We start from the raw sequence: 5578 nt of genomic DNA, 5'->3' as shown, positions 1-5578 counted from the left end.
GGTGTTTTGTTTTTCTTTCTGACAATTTTTCTTCTATTGGCTGGGAATGCTTACCTGTTGCCTGTACAATCATTGTACCTTGGAAATAGTTAACTTGTTTTATAATTCAGAGGCTCATGGGCAGAAGGGACTATATCTTTGTCTCATGAAACTTTGGGCTTTACACATTTGAGTAAATGCTGGAATGAGTTAAGATTTGGGGGACTGTAGGGAAGGCATCATTGTATTTTGCAATGTGAGAAAGACATGAGGTTGGTGGGGTCAGGGACAGAATAATATGATTTGGCCCTGTGTCCCACTGATGTGGAATTGTCATGGGAGATGTTAAAGGTGGGGGCTGGTGGAAGGTGATTTGATCATGGTGGAGAGTGGAGGTTGGAAGGTAGGGGTGGTGGGGAGAATTGGGGAGAGTTATGGTGGGATTGGGGGGGAATGGCAGGGGTTGGGGGCAGATCCTTCACAAATGGTTAAACACCATTTCCTTAATGCTGTCCTTCTGATAGTTCTCTTCATGGTTTTGTAGCTATGAGTTTGAATGAATATTGTTCTGCTGGGTTTTGGATGTGCATTGGGCCTGTGGTCCCATTTGTGATATTTTTCTGGGAAATTTCTTCCCTTTGGATTGAGAAGTCTTACCCAATACCTATATCATCATTGTACCTTTAAAGAAAAGCACTCTGTTTTAACTTCAGGGGCTCACAGGCAGAAGAGACTGTAGCCTTGTCTTGGATGAGACTTTGAACTTTTTATATTTGAGTTAATGCTAGAATGAGTTAAGGCTTTTGGAAACTTTTGAAAAGGCATGATTGTATTTTACCCTGTGAGAAGGACATGAGATTTGGAAGGGTCAAGGTCGGAATAATATGGTTTGGCTGTGTTTCCCTACAAAAACTCATGTGGAACTGAAATCCCAAATTTTGGAGGTGAAGCCTGGTGGGAGGTGATTTAATCATGGATGGGAGGAGGGTGGGGGAATAAGGAAAAAGGGGTGGGGAGGGTGGGGAGGAGTAGACTGGCCATAGGGTGGTGGGAGAGTGGTGGGTAGTAGGAGGGGGGAGTAGCCTGCTGCAGAGGCAGAGGCTCATGGAAAACTACTAGGACAGTGCACCTGTGGCTTTGCAGGCTTTAGCCCCCTGTCTGCTCTCATGGGCTGGGCTGGGCTGCTGTTGAGTACCTGTAGCTTTTCCATATCGAGGGTGTGGTCTGTTGGTGGGTCTATGAATCTGGGGTCTGGAGGATGGTGGCCTCCTGCATGGGGGCTCCAAGCCTATCTTTTCTTTCTGCACTGCCCTAGTAGAGGTTTTCCAAGAGGCTCTGCCTCTGCATCAGGCTTCTGCCTGGAAACAGTAGGGGGTGGAGGTGTGTTGCGGGGTAGATCCATCACCAGTTGTTCAGCACCATCTTCTTGATGCTGACCTTGTGATACTGAGTTCTCATGAGATCTGGTTGTATAACAGGGTGTGACACCTCTTTCCTCTCTGTGTTGCTCCTACTCCTGCCATATGCAACATTTTATTGCTGCTTGCCCTTCTGATATAATTGAGAGGCTTCCTGAGTCCTCCCAGAAGCAGAAGTTACTATGCTTTCTTTACAGCCTACAGAACCATGAGCCCCTTTTCGTTGTGATCATACAGAAATTTAGTACTGCAAAGTGAAGCTATGAAATACCTTCAATGACTTTTCCCTTTTCCCCATTGTATTGGCTATTAGCACCGGTCTTTTTAATGAAAAGATCTGAAGCCTTCTTGAAGTTTGCCCCTGAAAATTGACTTTTTTTTTCCTTCTACATTGCCAGGCTATGAAAAAGATAGCTGAAAATGTAAAAGCAGGTTCAAAGTGGCTAACAGCCAGAGGTTGGAGAGTTTGGAGGACTTGAAAGAAGACAGGAAGATGAGGGAAAATTTGGACCATTGTAGAGACTTGTTAAATCTTTGTGATTAAAATGCTGACAGAAGGAGGGACAGTGAAGGCCAGGCTTACAGGCAACGTTACTTTTGTTTTGCTGTAGCAAAGAATGTGACTGCAGGGTGACCTTGCCCTAGAGATCTGTGAAACTTGGAACTTGAGGGTGATGATTCAGGGTATCTGGTGGAATGAACTTGTAGGCAGCAAATCTCAAGAGGTGTCCTGTCTGTGTCAAACAGCCTGTGCTCTTTTGTGTGACGGAGGAAATGACCTCAAGTTGGAACTTATATTTAAATGACAAGCAGAGTCCAAAAGTTTGGAACATGTGCATCCTGGCCAAGTGGTCAAAACAAAAGCTGATTTTCAGAGGGAAAATTCATGATGGCTTCAAAAATTTGCATAAAATGAAGGCCAGTGCTAATAGCCAAAACAATGGGGGAGAAAGCCTTGGAGGCGTTTCAGAGATGTTTGCAGCAGCCCTTGCTGTCACAGGCCCTGGGACCTAGGAGAAAAGAATGGTTTCTTGGGCCAGCCTCATGGTCCTGCTGCTGTGTGCAGCAGGGATGCAGGCAGCACTGTAGCTCCCTGCAGCTCCAGCTCCTGCTCTGGCCTTGTCTCAAAGATGCATAGGTACAGCTTGGGTCACTGCTTCAGAGGGTGCAAGCTATGAGCCTTGGTGGCTTCCACATAGTGTTAAGCCAGTGGGTGCACAGAGCACTAGTCCAGAGGCTTGAGATCCTCCATACATATTTCAGAAGATGTATGAAAATGCCTGGGTGTCCAGTCAGAAGGCTGCCAAAAAGACAGAGCCTCATGAGAAACCTCTACTAGAGCAGTGCAGAAGGAAAATATGGTGCTAGAGCCCCCACACTGGAGGCCACCATCATGCAGACCCCAGATTCAGAGACCCACCAAGTTTTTTGTACCCTTTATGGGTAAAAACTACAGACACTCAACAACAGCACAGTCCATGAGGGCAGCTGCGGGGGCTGAACACTGCAAAGCCACAGGTGCAGAGCTTCCCAAGGCCTTGGGAGTCCAGCCCTCACACCCTTGTGCCCTGGATGTGGGACAAGGATTAAAAAAGAGTGACTTTGGACCTGTGGGTTTGAATAACTGGCCTGCTGGGTTTTGGACTTTAATGGGACCTGTAAGTCCCATTTGTGTTTTGTTCTCTCTGGCAAAAATGTTCCTTTTGGCTGCGAATTCTTACTCAGTGCCTGGACAGTCATTGTACCTTGGAAGTAGTTAACTTGTTTGTATTTCAGAGGCTCAGGGGCAGAAGAGACAGCCTTGTCTCAGATACGGCTTTGGGCTTCAGACACCTGAGTAAATGCTGGAATGAGTTAAGACCTTGGGGGACTGTAGGTAAGGCATTATTGTATTTTGCAAATTGAGAAGGATATGAGATTGGGGGAGGCAGGGACAGAATAAGATTTGGCTGTGTGTGCCTACGGAAACTTAGGTGGAATTGTAATCGGAAACGTTAGAAGTGGGACACGTGGAAGGTGATTTAATCATGGAGGGCAGTGGGTGTTGGAAGGTGGGAATTGGGGAGAATGGGGGGATTATGGTGGGGGTGAGGGGTGAAATGTGGGTATTGGGGGAGGATCTCTCACAAATGGTTAAACACCATCTCCTTAATGCTTTCCTCATGGCAGTGAGTTCTCGTGATGATTCTGGAGCTGTAAGATTAAACGGATACCGTCCTGCTGGGTTTTGAACTTTCACTGGGCCTGTGATCCCATTTGTGTTGTTTTCCTGACAAATCTCTTCCCTTTGGATTGAGAAAACTTATCCAATGCCTGTACCATCGTTGTACCTTGAAAGAAAAGAGCTCCCTTTTAAATTCAGGGACTCACAGGCAAAAGGGATTGTAGCCTTTTCTCAGACGAGATGTTGAACCTTTTACATTTGTGTTAATGCTGGAATGAGTTAAGACTTTTGGCACCTTTTGAAAAGGCATGAATGTATTTTACTCAGAAGGATATGATATTCAGGGAATCAAGGTCAGAATAATATGGTTTGGCTGTGTGTCCCTACCAAAACACATGGGAAATTGTAATTCCGAATGTAGCAGGTGGGGCCTGGTGGGAGGTGATTTATTCATGTACTTGAGAGGGGTGGGGTTGGAAGTAAGAAGGGGTGGGTAAGGTGGGGAGGAGTAGGCTGGCTGTACGGTGGTGCAAAGGCGGTGGGTAGTAGGAACAGGGAGTAGCCTACTGCAGAGGCAGAGGCTCATGGAAAACCTCTACCAGGGCAGTGCACTGTGGCTTTGCAGGCTTTAGCCCCATGGCTGCTCTCATGGGCTGGTGTTGAGTGCCTGTAGCTTTTCCATACTGAGGGTGTGAGCTTTTGGTGGGTCTATGACTCTGGAGTCTGGAGGATGGTGGTATCCTATGTGGGGGCTCCAGGCCCTTATTTTCCTTCTGTACTGCCCTAGTAGAGGTTTTCCAAGAGGCTCTGTCTCTACCTTAGGCTTCTGTTTGGAAACAGTGGGGGGTGGATGAGGGGTATTGGGTGGATCCTTCACCAATAGTTAAGCACCACCTTCTTGATGCTGATCTCCTGATACTGAGTTCTCAGGAGATCTTGTTGTGTAAGAGGATGTGGCACCTCTTTCCTCTCTCTGTCTTGCTTCTACTCCTGGAATATGAAACATTTCATTGCCGCTTGGCCTTCTGGTATAAATGGGAGGCTTCCAGAGTCCTCCTAAAAGCAGAAACCACTATGCTTTCCTTACAGCCTGCAGAATTGTAAGTCAATTAAACCTCTTTTCTTTCTGTACAAACAGAAAATGCTGCAAAGTGAAGCTATGAAATGCCTTCAAGGCCTTCCCCAATCTCTTGGTTGTTAGCGCTGGGCTTTTTTAATGCAAATATCTAAAGCCTTCTTGAAGTTCCCCCGATAATGGACTTTTCTCCTTTTACCACATTGCCAGGCTGTGACAAAGGTAGCTGAAAATGTAGAAGCAGCTTCAGAATTGGGTAATGGTCAGAGGTTAGAGAGTTTGGAGAGCTTGGAAGACGACAGGAAGATGAGGGAAAGTTTGGACCATTGTAATGACTCGTTAAATAGTTGTGATTAAAAGGCTGACAGAAGGATGGACAGTGAATGCCAGGCTTAGAAGGTCTCAGATGAAAATGAGGAACTTAGTGGGAACAGGAGCGAAGGTTTTTTTGTTTTGCCTTAGCAAAGAATTTGTCTGCACAGTGTCCTTGCTCTGGAGAGCTCTGAAACTTTGAACTTGAGGTTGAAGATTTAGGGTGTATCTGGTGGAATGAACTTCTAAGCAGCAAAGCTCAAGAGTTGTCCTGCCGGCGTCCAACAGCCTTGTGGGTATTATGTGTGACCAAAGAAATAGACCTTAAGTTGGAACTTACATTTAAATGAGAAGCAGAGCTTAATCCTTTATAAAATTTACAAGCTAGCCAAGTGGTCAAAAAGAAAAGCTGATGTTCAGGGGAAAAATTCAAGAAGGTTTTGGGTATTTCCATAAAAAAGGAGCCCAGTGCTAATAATTCAAGACATTGGGAAAAAGGCCTTGAAGGCATTTCAGAGACTTTTGTAGCAGTCCTTGTTTTCACTAGCCCTGGGGCTTAGGAAAAAAGAATGTTTTTTGGGCCAGCCCCATGGCCCCAATGCCGTGTGCAGCCTCAGGACACTGCTGCCT

The sequence above is a fragment of the Piliocolobus tephrosceles genome, chromosome 14, assembly GCF_002776525.5.
Source record: "Piliocolobus tephrosceles isolate RC106 chromosome 14, ASM277652v3, whole genome shotgun sequence".
Classification (NCBI taxonomy): Eukaryota; Metazoa; Chordata; class Mammalia; order Primates; family Cercopithecidae; genus Piliocolobus; species Piliocolobus tephrosceles.
This window is presented reverse-complemented; position numbering follows the sequence as displayed.